Here is a 19,000-nt window from a genome sequence, read left to right on the forward strand (position 1 = left end):
TAATACTTTACCTCCTTAGGACTCAGCATCAGGGTCTGCTGAGACTTGATGACCTTAATATATGAAAGATAGAGTTCCCACAACCTAAAGGTTATCACTGAGGCAGTAGGAACAGTGATGCAGAAGAGAAAAGGAGAATGGTGGTTTTACCAATGAGGAAATATTGAGACATCTCTTTCAGTTCTCTGGCACAGCATCTTTGCCTGATATTCCATGAAAGTTACTTGTCTGGCACCAACTGTGACACATAATGAAGGGATGTGAAGATCCAGAGATTCATAGAAGTTCTGTCAAGTGTTGAAATGATAAATAGCTCAGTTTTGATCATTGGTGCTCATTTGCAATCAGCACTCACTAAGCATTTTTTTTCCCTTGGTGGATGACCAAGGATATAGGCAGTGAAACTACTCAAGCTGATACTGTCATGGTAGATGCACGTCACTGCACGTTTGTCCAGACCTCTACAATGTACACTAAGAGTGAGCCCTTAGCTGTGGACTTCCAGTGTGTATGTGTAGGCTCATCAGTTGTCATAAATGTCCCCTTCTGGTGGGGATGTTGTTAATGGGGGAGGCTGTCCTTGAATGGGGGGCAGAAAGTATTTGGGAAATCTTGTTACTTCTCTGTTTTGCCGTGAACCTAAAACTTCTCTAGGGGAAAAAAAAAAGATGGATTTGTCAGGAGGAGATTATTTTCGGAGTGAACACCTCATATGTGTCATAGTCTTCTTGGCTCTGATTTAACACCCGCCTCCCTTCCATCCCTCAAGCCCCAGATTAAACTCGCCTCCCACGTACACCCTCGCCCGGCTCCCTGGGCAGTTAGTCATCTCTTCTGTGACCGACCTTGCTCTTCTTCCTTCCACCATAGCCTTTTACTTTAAATGGTTATTTTGTTTCGTGGATGTCTCCCTGGCTTGCTTAGGAGTGGGGCTAGACCTAGTTATCACCTTTGTATCCCTAAAACTTAGCAGGGTACTCAGCTAGGAAATACCCAATAAAGAAGACAAAGTAAAATAAAATTTGGACTTTGGCAATGAGGGACTTTATTGAGGGATTGCTCTTCTTGTATTTGTTTTATCAGAGAGGTAATCTGGAAACTAGGTGAAGTGTGAGAAGTCTCAGAGGAGAAGCATGTGTTCTGTAAATCATTGGAATTGGGGTTATCCCTAGATGTTATAAGGGCGTTTCTGGTGGCTCAGTGGTGAAGAATCCGCCTTCCAATGCAAGAGGTGAAGGTTTGATCCTTGGGTTGGGAAGATCCCCTGGAGGGGGGCATGGCATCCCACTCCAGTGTTCTTGCATGGAGAATTCCATGGACAGAGGAGCCTGGTGAGCTACAGTCCATAGGGTCACAAAGAGTTGGACACGGCTGAAGCAACTGGGCGTGCACATATGCACTAAATGTTATAAAATGAAATATCTTAGGAGAAGGAAAAGACTTAGTCTGGTCTTAGAATCAAAATGTAATCTTAGTCTGAAACAACCAGTTTATTGCTACTGAGTTTATAGTAAGGAAAACCCTGTTCTTACCCATATATCAGCTGATATGGGTAAGAACAGGCTTTGACAGGTAAGAAACTCTTGACCCTCGTATAATAATATCTACTAAGCAGTGTTCTTCTGCCAGTCAAAAATCTATCTGACATAAACCCTAACCATTATTGCTGTTAGTTAAATTTCTCTGACTACTGTTTGAAAACAGTAATTGAGCAGTTTTATTTACAGGTGATTTTCTCGGGGTTTGCAGAAGACCAAGGAATATACACAGATATATTTTAAAAGAAAGTGAAGTGTTTGCCATTTTTGTTTGGTGTGGGCCTTTTTGTTGTTATTGCTGTTAGTTTTGGTTGACAGGAATCAGTTTGAAACTCGGAAGGGCAAGGTTATAAATTAAGAATGGTAGCACTACTAGAAGGCGTAGGGAAGGGCTTAGGGGTGATTAAAGTGTTGTTCTGGTAGATTATCAACTTGGCCTTGTCCATGCACCTAGCATCAGTAACCTCTCTCCATTTAAGAAAAAAAAAATTTAAATAAAAAGTACTATTATCCTTTAGAGTAGTTTTTTTTTCTTTTTCTTTTTTTTAAAAAAAATACAGGGTGTTCACTGTGAAACTCTTGACCTTCACATAATGATATTTGGTTTCTCAAATATTTCTTACATTTCACCTGTTGGCCATAAAAGCTGTGTTATTACTGAGGACCTAAATTCCACCCACTGGTTTTTCCAGAATATTTGTAGAACTTTCTTAACCACTAAGAGCTGCCAACCCAGCTTTGGTATGTAGACCTCCCAGCTAGCCGGAAGCAAAATATAATTTAAATCACTCTTCTCTGTTGCGTAACTGCCATTGATTTCAGCACTTAGTTTTCCTTAATGGCTTTAATCAAAGTTTATCTCATATTATGATGTAGTGGTTAGACTTTCTTGTAAAAAAATAAGGAAGAGGATTAAAAGCTGCGTTGGCTCAGCTTCCTAGTCTTTGTCCCTTCAGGTTTTTGAATGGATGGATCTGTGTGAACAAGAATGTTTCTCTATTATATACAGGTCCCTTTCTCTAAACATATGTATATGTAATACACTTTAAAGACTTTTCTCTTTCTTTCTCCTGGGGCAGCCTTTGCCATAACTTTATTTATAAATTCATTTATACAGTAGATATTGGGCGAGGATCTTCTATGCCAGGCGGTGTCCCAGTCTCTGAAGCACTAGAGAACCATAGGGTGTGTGTTGCACTGTAGCTAACAAGTAGCACTAAAGAACATTACATAGAGCTCCCTGTGCTATACAGTAGTTTCTCATTAGTTATTTATTTTATACATAGTATCAATAGTATGGGGATATATGTATCTGTGTATGTGTTCAGTTGCTCAGTCATGTCTAGTTATTTATTTTATACATTGTATCAATAGTATGGGGATATATGTATCTGTGTATGTGTTCAGTTGCTCAGTCATGTCTAGTTATTTATTTTATACATTGTATCAATAGTATGGGGATATATGTATCTGTGTATGTGTTCAGTTGCTCAGTCATGTCTAGTTATTTATTTTATACATTGTATCAATAGTATGGGGATATATGTATCTGTGTGTGTGTTCAGTTGCTCAGTCGTGTCCAACTGTCTGTGACCCTATAGACTGTAGCCCACCAGGCTCCTCTGTCCATCGAATTTCCTGGCAAGAATACTGGAGCAGGTTGCCTTTTCCCCCTCTAGAGGATCTTCCTATAGCTAATCGACTGTGCTGTATGACACTAACATAACACTGTAAAGCAACTGTACTCCAATAAAAATTTTAAAAGAAGAAAAAGTAGCACTAAGGAGGGAAGAAGCTTCCCAGGTGGCGCAGGGATAAAAAACCCACCTGCCAATGCTGGAGATGCAAGAGGCATGGGTTCGATCCCTGGATCTGGAAGATCCCCTGAAGGAGGAAATGGCAATCCACTCCAGTATTCTTGCCTGGGAAATCCCATGGACAGAGGAGCCTGGTGGGCCACAGTCCATGGGGTCGCAAAGAGTCGGACATGACTGAGCATACAGCATGTGAGTGCGCGTGCGCGCGCACACACACACACGCACGCACGCACACACGGAAACCCGAGGTACTTCATCGTCCAGACGGCGCTGCGAACTGAACTTAGGTAAGGTTGGTAGAAGCACACAGTGGTGTTACTGCTGGTCACAGGGTGGAGAGGAGAGAAAGGGTATAGGCAGGGAGAGAGAGCAGAGCATTGCACTGAAATAAAATTATACATAAAATTATACATTTGAAACGACTGAAGCCAACAATTTGTTGAAGGGAAAATGGAGAGGTAGAGCTAAGTTGGTAAATAGGAATCCAATCTGGAGGACCATCTTATTTTATGTTTTACTGAGGACTTTAAGCAACACCTAAGGAATATTATTTGAAAGAGTTCTGGATGCCTTCCACCACCTCCATACCCTCCCCTATATAACACTGGAATTCCTCCTTTCATTTTTTTCTTATCCAGTGCATTCCCTCCAGAGGTTTAACTCATGCTGGAGGAAAAAAAAAAATCACACTTCTTTTGCTTTATTTTAATGACACTTCTTTCTTTCTAAGATCAACGCTCAGGAAGGCCTTTTGATGAGGTGCTGTCAGTCGAGGGGATAGATAACCAAGAAGCAGTTGGAGTCTGAAGCAGGGAGGGATCCTGACGTGAGACATGGCAGGGGAGACAGGCCGTGGGAAGAAGTCAGGAAGGGTACTGTCACCTTCCTTAGTGATTTGATCAACCTTCCCTCCTCTTTGCCACTTCCCATCTCCCCATCATAACATATACAGGGCATTCACCTATTGTGTCCATAGTTTTTGAACACAAAATTGAAACCATGATCTTTTGAAAGATTTTTGTACCACTTCCTTTGAGATATGTAGACTCTTACTGGATTTACAGGAAATCTCCATGATACGTTTGTATAATGAAAAGAATATTTGAAATCAGGGTGGTTTCTGTGCTTTAGTATAGCCATGGGTGTGGAATGATAGTATTTCACAGTGATGTGAATGACTGATTTTTTTTCTGTTGAATGTACTAAAATATCTCGCATTGCCAGAGTAGAACATCAAAGTTAAAGGCAATCAAAATTATTTTTATTGTTTCTCCATAAAAATAAAGTTAATTCTGTGTGTATATATATGAAGGTTCTGGTTAGTATTTTAAATTATTATTCAGAACTGGTGTTCTTTGTGAAGGTTAGAAGTGAAAATTCCATCTTAGTGTCTTTTGCCCATTTTTAGAAGTTCCTGTAGGTGGCCAAAAGGCGCGGGTTTTAAAGAGTCGTTTGTTTGAGTTTTTGCATTACTCTGTGATTTCATGAAGTTAACACTCAGTCTCCAACTGATTTCCTCCTCACTTTATTTCTTTTGATCTTACATGTGCCTGGTACATGGTATGTTCTCATATTTTATAACTTTAACCTGATTATCTTCATCTCATGTGTCCTTTTCCTACATTTTCTACTGTTATAACATTTGCTTATGTTTATAATTTTCTGTATGAGTTAGAGAATTGTAGAAGTGTATTTTACTAACATTAATATCTTCACAATTTACAGTGTTTTTGTTAGCACTAGCACATCAGGCTTTTATAAAATCAATGAATATAGTTCTTGCTTTTGGATTTTGCTTTGCTCCCACACTTCCTGTGTTGCATGCTGTGTGTAAGGGGGGGAGGACAGGGCTATACACTTATGGCCCTGAGATACTGAAGTTATCCTTTTTATGGAATCAGAAAAATGACCTTGACCTGAGTGTGTCTTACAGTCAGATTGATCAAGCGCTTCTGTGATACTTCAGAAAGTTCTAGAAGTTACCCGAGCCTCTTCAGAACAACCTCCCTTCTATGTGTTGATGACTGAAAATCTACAAAGGCATTGTAGCTGATGAAAGTTCAGAATGTTACAGTGTTCCTGGAGTTGGGGATAAGGGAATTGAGTCAGCTCATTAAACCTTTTCTAACATTTGCATAAATTTTCAAATCCTTTATTGAAGCTTCATTTGTTAGGAATAAAGCCTGAGACCTAGGCTTTCAGTGCCCAGATCAAAAGATCTCCCACTGAGAGTTTAAATCTTAACTGAACCAAAAGAAATTCTAAAGAAATTTTTTTTACACTTTTAAAAAATTTATTTATTTTTTAATTGAAGGATAATTACAGAATTTTTTGTTTTCTGAAGAAATTTTACATCAGTTTTACCAGCTATAAATAGCATGTAAGATGATCACTAATAATGTTTTTAATTATATGATGTCACTTATATGTAGAATCTAAAAAATAATACAAATGAATCTATATACGAAATAGAAGCAATCTTACAGACATAGAAAACTAACATGGTTACCAAAGGGGAAAAGAAATAGGGAAGGGATAAATTAGGAGCATGAGATTAACAGATACAAACTACTACTGTAAAACAGATAAACAGCAGAGATTTACTGTATAGTGCAGGGAACTGTACTCAACATCCTGTAATAACCCACGATGAAAAATAATCTGAAAAAAGTATATATATAACTGAAGCCCTTTGTTCTACATCTGAAATCAATACAGCATTGTAAATCAGCTATACCTCAATCAAAAATTAATCACTGGTAATTCTAACCAGGATAGTTAACTGTACAACTATGATATCATATTCATTTTATAAAGAAACAGTGGTGAGGTAATATCCAAAAAGTAAATTTACTTTTCCATAGGAATGAAGCCATGATAGAGTTAACGGGCAGGCAATTGTTTTTTAAAATATTTGTTTGTTTACTTGGCTGCACAGGGTCTTAGTTCTGGCAGGTAGGCTCCCTGTTGCAGCATGTGGGGTCTAGTTCCCTGGCCTGGGATCGAACCCAGGTCGATTAAGAAGAGGGAGTCTTAGCCACTGGACCACCAGGGAAGCCCCAGCAATTGTTTTTGATTTCCTAAAAATAATTGATATTCTAAAGGTTTACTGTGTTCTTAAACAAGATTTTTTTTTTGCCTTAACACAGAAAAATATTTTTTCGCTTAAGAAACATAGGTATGCTTTTGTAATCTTGACAAGGAAGATTGTGGTATATCTAGTTTCTCAGGAATATTACTATTTTTGTTGGGCTTCCCAGGTGGCCCAGTGGTAAAGAATCCTCCTGCCAATGCAGGAGACACGAGTTTTGATCCCTGGGTCAGGAAGATTCCTTGGAGTAGGAAATGGCAACCCACTCCAGTATTCTTGTCTGGAAAGTTCCATGGACAGAAGAGTCTGGCGAGCTATAGTCCATGGGGTCACAAAGAGTCGGATACGAGTGAGCCACTGAGCATGCACGCATGCACTGTTTTTGTTAAGTAAGGCTCATCGGGTTGGGCTGAAAACCAACCCCTCTATGTTCTTTACTGATGGAGCTGAATACTTCCAAGCTACAACTCCTGTTTATTCTAATTTAAGCAAATTAAATATGTGAATTCAGATATGAAGATGTATAGATTAAATGATTGTATACTTGCCATAGGACTCCTTGGAAGAACAATCTAACCGAATATGTATTAAATGACTCACTGCAGATGAAAATGTAGTTTTTCACAGAGGTACATACGTGGATAACTGTATAATCAGTCAGTATTACTGGTTTCAAAATGCAAACTCGGCTAATAAGCAGCTCTTCTTTCTTCAGTAATGTATATTCTTTTGTTTTGATGTTTAAAATACCTAGAATTTTTCTCTTTTGAAACAAACTGGAAGTGCAGATTGTAGTATAAATAGATAAAGTTTTTTCTTTAATATCTTGCACAGTGTTTGATGCGTGATCCCAGTGAGTGCTGGTTTAGTTATCACTTGGTTAAACCATATACGTTTGTCTTACTTGTTTTTCAGTTGAGCTTTTCAGTCATTTCTTCCTCTTTCCTGTAATTTACCTTTACAACTGAAGTATGAAAAACTGAGAAAATCACATATTCCTTTTGTCCATTGCTGATCAGCTGTATATATTTAGCAACTGGAGGAACATTATAATTTCAAATATTATTTGTAACTTCAGTTCAGTTGCTCAGTTGTGTCCAACTCTTTGCGACCCCATGGACTGCAGCACGCCAGGCTTCCCTGTCCATCACCAACTCCCCGAGCTTGCTCAAACTCATGTCCATCAAGTCGGTGATGCCGTACAACCATCTCATCCTCTGTCCTCCCCTTCTCCTCCTGCCTTCAATCTTTCCTATCGTCAGGGTCTTTTCCAATGAATCAGTTCTTTGCATCAGGTGGCCAAAGTATTGGAGTTTCAGCTTCAGCATCAGTCCTTCCAATGAATATTCAGGATGGATTTCCTTTAAGATTGACTGGTTGGATCTCCTTGCAGTCCAAGGGACTCTCAAGAGTCTTCTCCAACACCACAGTTCAAAAGCATCAATTCTTCTGTGCTCAACTTTCTTTATAATCCAACTTGCACATCCATACATGACTACTGGAAAAACCCATAGCTTTGATTAGACAGACCTTTGTCAGCAAAGTAATGTAATATGCTGTCTAGGTTAGTCATAGCTTTTCTTCCAAGGAGTAAGCGTCTTTTAATTTCATGGCTGCAGTCACCATCTGCAGTGATTTTGGAGCCTAAGAAAATAAAGTCTGTCACTGTTTCCGTTGTTTCCCCATCTATTTGCCATGAAGTGATGGGACCAGATGCCATGATCTTAGTTTTCTGAATGTTGAGTTTTAAGCCAACTTTTTCACTCTCCTCTTTCACTTTCATCAAGAGGCTCTTTAGTTCTTCTTCACTTTCTGCCATAAGGGTGGTGTCATCTGCATATCTGAGGTTATTGATATTTCTCCCAGCAATCTTGATCCCAGCTTGTGCTTCATCCAATCTGGCATTTCTCATGATGCACTCTGCATAGAAGTTAAATAAGCAAGGTGACAGTATACATCCTTGATGTACTCCTTTCCCAATTTGGAACCAGTTTGTTGTTCCATGTCCTGGAACTCTCTTCCATTTTTGATGATCCAATGGATATTGGCAATTTGTTCTCTGGTTCTTCTGCCTTTTCTGAATGCAGCTGGAACATCTGGAAGTTCTTGGTTAGCTGTTGAAGCCTCGCTTGGAGAATTTTGAGTAGTACTTTGCTAGTGTGTGAGATGAGTGCAGTTGTGGTAGTTTGAACATTCTTTGGCGTTGCCTTTCTTTGGGATTGGAATGAAAACTGACCTTTTTGTAACTTAAAGCACATTTAATTTAGGAATGCAGGAGTTAGATCCTTTTAAACCCACTAAAAATCTTTAAGATATTTTTACAAAGGACATGAAAAGGTCTTACCATAGAAAAATGACATGCTCCAGAGAGATCATTTGGGTACCTGAGGGTAAATGTACCAGTATGGAAAGAAGGTGTGTATAGTGAAGGTGATGTGAGGGTGAGGAAACTGTATCCTCGAATAGAAATTCTGGAAGTAGGACACCTGGTATGGGAAATACTGACGACCATAGCTACTTAGTCTAAACACTGAGAATCTGCATGTTTGATCGTGGTACTTCTGTATTATGCCTTCCTACCCTCCTTGCCAGACCAGCTGTGGTAGTTGCTTGTAGCTGTTGAAGGTGACAGAAATGGTTTATAAACTTTTATTTTTGTATGATTGACAGTAGTAGATGATTCCACTTAAATTGGCAACACTAATGTAAAGATGTGCACTGTTCTCAACTATTAAATTATTAACCTGGCACCTAGGTCTTCAAAAGATGTTTGAATGACTGGTTTCTATTCCGGTTTCTACCTGTTGATTTAACTTGCTGATGCTGATTTTATGTGAGGTAATCATGATACGTTTTATAAATTCTACTAGGAAACATAATCGGTTGACAAATGTTTGTAAAATAACTGACTTACATAAGATATTGGGAAATTCTAAAATACTGATATAAAGTTTTTCATAGAATGTCTCAATTCCATTTCCTGTTCATTGGAAGTGGGAGAATGGAGTGTCCGATTTGCAAATACTTTGAAAATAATTTTCTATATAAAATAAAAACTTGGAGGGATAACTTGTGCACCCAGATGAATTTATAATTAATGATACTGTTGAAGTCAATAAGTAATATTCGGGTGGATTCTTCCTTCTGAATTTCATTGAAGGGATACAAATATCCGAAAATATTTTTTTTTAATTTGGGAATGTCATTATATTTTTGATTGATATTTGCAGTTGATCGAAGATTTGCCTTCCTCATCGTGCTTAACTGGCCCTAACATTAAAAATAGCCAGAGTTCTTAGGCTCTTGCCAACAAGAAGTGTATGAGGAAGTGAGTCAGGTGTGTGTGGTTATGGGGTGGAGCTGGTCTCAGATTTCAGGATTATCTCTAGGTGATCCCTGCAGCAGATTATCTGCATGTGAATGTGCTAGTGTGTGGGGTGATGAAGGTGGTGGTAGTGATGACTAGGAGGAAAGAAAACTCATCCATCTAGGACCTGACAGAAGTGTGCCTTGTTTTCTTATGGTTGCATGGCAGGATCTAAAGATTAGATAAAAATCAGAAGTCTGTCATCTCTGAGGATTTCAGTATTTTAAAAAGAATATTAAGTAGAACTGTATTTCCACCTAACTGGAAATGCTACCATAATGAGAATATTTCTGTTTAAGGTCTGAAACAAAGAGGTGGTGGTGGTGGTTTAGTTGCTAAGTCGTGTCCGACTCTTGTGACCCCATGGACTGTAGCCTGCCAGGCTTGTCTGTTCCTGAGATTCTATAGGCAAGAATACTGGAGTGGGTTGCCATTTCCTTCTCCAAGAGATCTTCCCCACCCAGGGATCGAACCTGGGTCTTCTGCATTGTAGACAGATTCTTTACCAACTGAGCTTCAAAGGGAGAACCCTGATTAAATGTGCTGATTCAGCACAAATGTTTAATATTTGCTCTTTCCCAAAATCACGAAAAAATGAAGTGCAGAAGCAAGTAGGGTATTGTTGACTTAAAACGATGTACAACTTGAGAGTTGTGAGTTAAGTTTTATTTGGGGCAAAATGAGGACTGCAGCCCGGGAGGCAGCATCTCAGATAGCTCTGAGAGACTGCTCCAAAGGGTCAGTGCGGGAAAGTCAATTTATATATTGGTTTTGGTGAAGGGGGAGTGCAATACCATGCAGCACTCATTTTATAAAAGGTTTTTTGTTAGTCATGAGGATCTGATGTCACCATGAAGGGATTTAGTGCTTCTCTAGATATGAGGAGATGCAAGGATTGAGATCATAAACTCTGTTCCTAAAAACTTCCAACTGTCTAAAGACCTGTTCCACCAGATTCCCTGAAGCACAGAGTGCCTCACTCCCCCTGAATCCCCTCAGGGGTTGTTGAAGGTCAACAGCCAAAGCAGCATGGGGTTCAGTCTCTGTGGAGGCAGATGGCAAATGCCTTTGTTGTTCAGTTGGCAATGCTCTTGGTAAGTGCCAATTTGTAGTTGACAGTATAGACCCTTAAAGATAAACAGAAGAGAAGAGATGGCAGAACATGAAAGATATTAACAAGTCTCTAGAATAAATCATGGAAATATCACCCATAATCTTTATAGATTTTCAGTAGAAAAAAACCATAGTGATGTGGAGATGCCAGTATTAAAAACAAGAGTTTTATGAAAGTCAAAACACTCCATTTAATCCCCAGAACCCACCCTCAACTTGGCTTTGCAATGTTTGCTGGTCATTGTAACTCTTGCATGTAGAAGGATGACTTTTTGAAAAAGTGATCCCCCAGAAAAGAGTCTATAGATACTAACATTTGGGGGTTCCCTAATAGAATGCTCCCCAGGTGATCAACCTGAAGTGAAATTAACCAATCAGCAAACCCATTCACCTGCACAGTACTTCCCATATCTGAATTTTAATGTCTGTCTCAGATGAAGACTGGCAGTAACCACAGAGCATCAGATTTGTGGGGAATGTCTGCAACAGGACTGTCCAAGCAAACCACACACCAAAAGAAAGAATCTCAGCACAAATACCATTCAGGAATCAGAAGAAAAGTTCCTTAATTATCTAAAAGAGATCAAAGGATAGAAGATGTTTATTAAACAAAAACAAGGTTTAAAAAAAAAAGAAAATAAGCAAGCTCTTCTTTCAGAAATTACAAATATTGCAGAAATAAAGAAATTCAGTGGAATGATTGTGTAACTAAAGTTGAAGAACTTTTCCAGGGAGTAAAATTTTGTAAAGGAGTATAGACTAGGAAGGAAACAGAGTATGCAATGTAAGTCTCAATGTTTGAATAATAGGTGTTCTAGAAAGGGAATGAATGTAGGTGATCATCAGTATCTTTTTTTTTTTTTTTTAAAGAGAGAGCCAATACCTGATACGTTTGACCGAGTTTGGGAGGGCTTTTATGCTTTGAAATAACAAGAGTTAGTTACTTAAAACACAAAGCAGCTATATGGCAGTCATTTACCCGGCTGTGGGGTGGGAAGGGGATTAAATATTACACAGGAAAGAATATGTAATCCATTTGGTTCCACTGTGACCTGTATAGTATAAACACTGAATTTTGATTCTAATGCCCACATTAAATTGTCATGGAACCCAGTTTGGTAGGTTAGGGCAGGAGAGCATAGAGTGAGTGTTTGTGGTGTAAAGTAAATAAGCCTCCTATATGACAGGAAATCAATAGGTGATATATACAAGTGATATGTGTTTAGAAACACAAAGAAAGGATATCAGGAGAAATGCTCAAAGAATTAAAAATGAACAGCTCTGGGGAGCAGGAATTAGGTTGAAAGGTGTGAGGTGGGAGCTGCTATTTCTCTTTTTATTATAAGACACTTAGTGCCATCTGACTATTAAAACTACTGGCATGTTTTACTTTAAAAATAAAAGCAGGAGACAGGTTATGCAACAAAGCCTACCATATACGGTTTTGAAACAGCATATGGATGTCACAGCAGGCGCGATGTGAACTGAGCGGACGTCTGGGCAGTCTGAGGAAGACTCTGTGGTCCCCCTTGGGTCTGGCGCCCGTGGTTTGCACAGGGTTCGCCCTTCCTGTCCCAGGCGCCTCATGCTTGGCAGAATGTTCTGCCATCACTGTTTCAGAATTCTCGATAATTTAGGGACAAGAGGCCCCACATTTTCATTTTGCCCTGGGCTCTGCGAATTATGTAGCCAGACCCACTTCTAAGAGATACATTGTTCGAATTCTGGCCTGATTGAGGTTACTACTCCTTCCTTTGACCCTGACCTTGCAGTGGCCTGTTTTCACCCAGGCATTGCTGTGGCCACAAGGGTTAGAGTCAACTTACTTTCCTCCCAGGAAAGTTTAGAAGTCATGGATTACGTGAGCCCCCTCCAGAAAACTGTCCTGGTTAGTTAGTTAACTAATCTTTTGTTAGTTAATGCCCTTTTTGAAGAAGATATCTGACGCAGAAAGACATTGTTGTGGTTGGTGGTGTTTGTTGTTGTTCAGTCACTTAAGTCATGTCCATCTCCTTTGCAACCCCATGGTCTGCAGCCTGCCAGGCTTCTCTTCTGTCCATGGGATTTTTCAGGCAAGAATACTGGAGTGGGTTGCCATTTCCCTCTCCAGGGAATCTTCCCAACCAAGAGATCAAACCCACATCTCCTGTACTGGCAGACAGATTCTTTACCACTGAACCACCAGGGAAGCCCTTGGTGTAGTTTAATAGACTTTTTTTTTTTTTTTTGATAGCAGTTTAGGTTCACGGCAAAATTGAGGGAAAGGTACCAAGATTTCCCATATATTCCTTCCCAGACATGCATGGTCTTTCCCATCATCAACATCCCCCACCTGAATGGAGCATGTTACAATTGATGAACCTACAGTGATCCATCTTTATCACCCGGAGGCCCCAGTTTAACGTCAGGGTTCACTCTTGATGTTTTAGTCCATTCCGGCTACTGTAACAGTATGGTAGAGTGGGTGACCTATGAAAATAGAAATTTATTTCTCACAGTTTGGGAGGCTGGGAAGTCCAAGATCAAGGCCCAGGCCTGTGTCCTCACATGTGTAAAAGGGGCAGGGGCTCTCTTATGTTCTCCTTTGCATGAGTGCTAAGTCACTTCAGTTGTGCCTGACTCTTTGCAAATCTATGGACTGTAACCTGCCAGGCTCCTCTGTCCATGAGATTCTCCAGGCAGGAATACTGTAGTGGGTTGCCATGCCCTCCTCCAGGGGATCTTCCCAACCCAGGGATTGAACCCCATGTCTCTTATCTCTCCTGCGTTGGGAGATGGGTTCTTTACCATTAGTGCCACCTGGGAAGCCCCAGGTTCTCTTTTATATGGGCACTAATCCCACTCATTAGGGCTCCACCCTTGTGACCTCACCACCTCCCAAAGGCCCATCTCCTAATGCCATCACATTGAGGATTGGATGTCAACATATTAAGTGGGGGTGGGAATGGAGACACATACTCAATCTGTAGCAGCACTGTGTATTCTGTGGGTTTGACAATTTTATAATGATGTGTCTCTGTCATTTTAATACCATGCAGAGTTTTTTCACTGCCCTGAGAATCCTCTGTGCTCTGCCTGTTCATCCCTGCCTGTCCCCAGGCCCTAGTTATTTTTAATTCTGAACTATATACTGAGTTAAATGGTTCTCTTAGGAAAGGATATCTGACTGCCCAACAGAGAACTGGAAAGCTAAGCTATAGCAGCATTTTAGAAGGAAGAAGTTGATGGTGACCCTGAAGTATGAAAGGACTCCCCTTCAACAAAGGAGGACACAGAGAGGGCTAAAAATCAGGCCCCTTTTGGGCTCACTTGACATCTTGTAGTGAGCAGCGCCCTCTGTAGGCGGTTCTCATATCCTGGCTGGTCACTGCGCGTCTGTTGGCACATCCCACCTGTGTGTTACTTTCAAGACCAGTTTGGGGATGTATGCACATCTGATGTGCTCTCTTAAAGGGTCTCCTCTGTGACCCATGAACTGACTGAGTCTGTCCAGTCTGCTGCTGATCTGACCCATGCATGTCGCTTGAGCTCAGAAGTGGAGGCTAAGCAGAGTCTGTCATGTGTGTACAGAGGAGCAGACAGTGCCAGCTGAGAAATAGTGACCTGTTGCCATAAAGTGAGGAGGCACGTTTTCCTCTTTGGTTTCACTAAATTCATTTTAAAAGCAGTTTTCAAAGAGGAGCCTTAGAAATATCTAAAGCAGTAACAGCCACAGTAGTCTTTGTGCAGCCCCCAGAGTGATGTATCTGAAATGCACTGCTAATTTAGACATATGCCTTCTGATGTATTTATTCAATTCAGTTCAGTCACTCAGTCGTGTCCTACTCTTTGTGACCCCATGGACTGTAGCATGCTAGGCTTCCCTGTCCATCACCAACTCTCAGAGCTTACTCAAATTCTTGTCCGTTGAGGCAGTGATGCCATCCAACTATCTCATCCTCGGTCCTCCCCTTCTTCTGCCTTCAGTCTTTCCCAGCATCAGGGTCTTTTCCAATGAGTCAGTTCTTCGCATCAGGTGGCCAAAGTATTGGAGCTTCAGCATCAGTCCTTTCAGTGAATATTCAGGACTGATTTCCTTTAGGATTGACTGGTTTGATCTCCTTGCAGTCCAAACTTTTTTATTAAAAGTTGTTGTTTTTTGTCATATCTCATTGAGTCATTAAAATTATTTAAAGTTATAACAGTTACTGTTTAGTATGAAGGAATAGATGTGACTTGTGACTTAGATGAAATTTTTTCTCTTCTTGCTTTGTATTTTTTTTTTTTTTTAACTTTTTAGAAACCTCTTACTGGGTTTTTTAAAACTTTTTTATATTGGAAGTGAAAAGTGAAAGTGAAAGTCTCTCAGTCGTGTTCAACTCTTTGCAACCCCATGGACTATATAGTCCATGGAATTTTATTGGGGGTCTATATACTGGAGTAATTTTTTATATTGGAGTATAGCTGATTAACAATGTTGTGGTAGTTTCAGGTGGACAGCAAAGGGACTTAGCCATACATATACATCATGCATCCATTTCCCCCCAAACTCCCATCCTGTACAAGCTGCCACATAACATTGAGCCGAGTTCCATGTGTTATATAGGAGCTCCTTGATGGCTATCCATTTTAGATAGAGCAGTTTGTACATGTTGATTCCAAACTCCCTAACTATCCCTTCCCTCCATCATTCCCCTTGGCAGCCATAAGTTTTGTTTTCTGAGTCAGTGAGTCTTTTTCTGTTTTGTATTATAAATGAGTTCATTTGTATCATTTCTTTTTAGATTCTGCATATAAGGGATGTCATACCATATTTCTCTTTCTCTGTCTAACTCTCAGCATGACAATCTCTAGATCCATCCATGTTGCTGCATCTTTCTTTCCATTTTAGATATAAACAGTTTTGTAAAGGGTGAAAAGCTCTGATGGAGGTAACATAACTTTCGTATGGTGTGCCTTAGGGTACTAGCTAGAGCTGATGGAACGATCGGAAACCGGCCTCTTTCCTGTTCTTTAGTGGCTCTTCTTCATGTTCATTCAGGTCATATGCCTAACACTGTGCTGGACACTGGATATACAAGGTCAAATAAGACACTCATCTGGCAGCACCTGGTCCAGGGAGGAGAGGCACTGATTAGCTCCAGATTGTGATAGAGGCAATAAATGAAAAGGTCAAGGTGTCTTTAGAGCCGAAAAGAAAGAGCTAAATTAGGTTCAGTTTAGGGAAAACCTTTTTGAGAAATTGATCTGTGAGCTGAAACCTGAACGATGCACTAGAAAAGAAAGAGTGTGGCCAGCACAGGGAACAGAGTGTGTGAAGACTTTGAGTCAGGAACATACTGTTTGTGTAAAAGGAATCCACAGAAGGTCAGTGTCCCTGAGCTTAGGACAGAAGGACAGAAGGAGAGGTGGCACAGCACTGAACCGCCACAGGCAGTAAGGGACCACACAGCCAGGACCCAAAACTCCAGTAAGGTTTTTGCTTTGAACTCATGCATACAGCAGAAGCCATTAATACATGAGGAAAAGTTTTAACAGCAAAACTGTAAGTCTTGGATCTTCAGAGATCATCATGATGATGGTCCTCTTAGGAGGTAGCTCTCACACCTTACTGGAGATTTTTGGCTTAGAAAAACCTGGGTTCAGATTGCTCTTTGTGAGCCATGTGGCCTAGGGCAAATGGCTTAATTTGGTGATCCCCAGTTGGCATGATAATACCATATACCATAGTAGAGCCTGAAAGACCTATGTGAGGCACTTGTACACTACCTGACACCTTGTGAGTTCTTAACAGATGGTGGTGGTGGAAATAGCAGTCATCATCTTTGTCGCCGTTGTTGTGTTTTTGAGGAATTTAAACAAGAATAAGTGGGCAGAGGAGCAGAGTAATAAATAACCAAACTATTTGGCCATTAAATAGGAAAGATAAATAGAAGAGCATGTTCTAAGAATCAAAGGAAGGAGTGTTCAAAATTACATTTATGTAATTGTCTTTGTGATGGGAAAACTCAAAATCCCAGCAGTAGAACATGAATAATTTCACTTTTTTTCCTCCTGGGCATTTTTACTTTGCAGATTTATAACCTTAAACAGCTTGTAAGAGTTTAGAAAGCAAACATGGAAGATAAATGTGAATGTTCATGAGACATAATCAAAAATCCCTGCTCTGTCATTATCAGTACATTTGGAATTAGTCATTTTTCTCAAGAAGTTTTTGGAGACTGTAACTTTTTTTAAAAAATAGGAAAAAATTGCTAACCAGACCTGCTTCATGGTGATTCATTCTTTTCCCATTTTGTGCCTTAAAACAAATCAAGAGGCCAGATGTTTGGTTGCCTAAGATGAAAGCCGTTTCCTTAGAAATCCTGAATGAAAGGAAAGTGCTTCTCTAGAAAGGCAAGGTCTGTTTGGAGGTAATCATGACCTGATTCAGGCAGTAGAATGTGGTTGTAAGAATGTTGCTCGTAGCAACGAAGAGCACTTGAAGATATATTCATTTTCTAAAATAAGCCTTCTCTAATATTAAGTGTGTTTGGAATTTTCCTGAACTCTATTGAATGTTCTTTTTTTCAACAATTGTGTGGACCTAAGACATATTCGGTTTGGTAGGCTTATAATTTTTTGATTACTTCTGTTTGCTTAAAAAGCCTCCGTTTCTTTTATAGAATATTTCTTTACCTGCTAACACACTCTTCTTTGTTCTGTCTGTGAATATAAATCAAACTTCGTCAAGGTATTAGGCGAAAAAAGCCCTTCATTCCTCTGGATTTATAAATATCAGGATGAAACCCGTAATTTTTAGTTGTCATTATTGAAGAAGATAAAAATGAAATAATGTCTAATGTGTTTGTATGTTTGTTGAATTTTTCCCCCCAACCCTTGTTAGTAACTGAAGCATTGAGCTGTAAAGCTCTAAAACAAGAGTGGAAAGCTAGTAATTTTCCACTTTCCTCTCTGTTCTTGATTTCTTAAAGTAAAATATATGAATAATTATCATAAACAGAAATCCAAGTAAAGCAGCCATATCTAAAATGTTTCTATTCCAAAGGTACAAAATAAGAAAATTTTATTCACTTACCTAAATATACATTTCTCAGTGGTATCATTTTGTTCTTCTTCATAAGCTTCTTGTTTCGAGTTTTTTTGTTTGTTTGTTTTTTTAAGTAATTAGATATAGATTTGTAAAATTGTATAACTGCTAGGTAGTTTTGGAAAAAAACTTAGAATACCATCAGATTCAGACATGAGCTCTTCAATGTGGATAATGACCTTAGGACTGTTTTCTCTTAAAAATTTCTTTCTTCTATTTCTGCTCCAAGTTTTCATTCTTTTAATGGCCTATAAAGACAATTTGTGGAGTTTTCTGGAACAGAGTCCAGTGACATAGCAATCTCTGTGGTAAATTTATCAGGCAAACACAGTAACTTCTTCTGTCACTCCCTCTTCACTTATCTTACCCATAACATTTGCTTTCTTACAAAGTATTTAAACACAGTAAAGAGTAGAACAGTGGAGGGAAGTCATAGGATTCTAATTGTTGGTCTGCTGTGTGACCTCACGCAAATCATTTGACCTCTCTGGGCCAAGTTTAACCAGTGAAGCAAGGGAGGTGGCCTTTGCTATCTTTGTGTTCTCTCCTAACCCATTTTGGGGTGGTCAAAATGTCAATCCTACTTTCATAGAGGTTTAGAGAGAATTATAGCTTGTTTCTCCCTTAGCTACAGTGTGTTATTAAAATTTCAGATTTGCACTGTAGATAGAAAAGAAACAAGTTTTCATGTGGAGGTAGTCCTGGTGGTTTTACAGTTAATTTTGGATTCTCCCCGATGAAAACTAAATTCTTCCAGCCATAGCTGTCTCTCCTTTGCCTTAATGTTCATTCAGTAATGTAACAAATATTCGTTGATCTAATGTGCTGGGTACCAGGCACTGAAATAGAGTGTATTGTATAATACAGTTGTCTCAAACTTGCCACACCTATGTATTTTAATGTTCTCCTTTCATACCTTCAGACAAATCTATTAGCATTTAGAAGTGCCACAAATCTGTGAAACTTTTTTACATAATCCTTTCCTAATGCTATTTTGCTTATATT

At 39.4% G+C, this 19,000-nt stretch overlaps 1 protein-coding gene and 1 long non-coding RNA gene across 3 annotated transcripts in view; both read left to right on the forward strand.

The window, feature by feature from the left end:
• The window catches only part of GAREM1 (GRB2 associated regulator of MAPK1 subtype 1), a 227,964-nt gene that overhangs the window by 105,621 nt on the left and 103,343 nt on the right, over positions 1-19,000 (forward strand). The gene's annotated exons all lie outside the window — the stretch shown is intronic.
• LOC145534629 (uncharacterized) lies at positions 6,339-11,564 on the forward strand. Its single transcript, XR_014074820.1, has 2 exons — positions 6,339-6,750; positions 7,573-11,564. It is a non-coding gene; the product is annotated as an uncharacterized LOC145534629 (long non-coding RNA).

The sequence above is a fragment of the Giraffa tippelskirchi genome, chromosome 14 (assembly GCF_054371585.1).
Source record: "Giraffa tippelskirchi isolate mGirTip1 chromosome 14, T2T-mGirTip1v1.2.pri, whole genome shotgun sequence".
Classification (NCBI taxonomy): domain Eukaryota; kingdom Metazoa; phylum Chordata; class Mammalia; order Artiodactyla; family Giraffidae; genus Giraffa; species Giraffa tippelskirchi.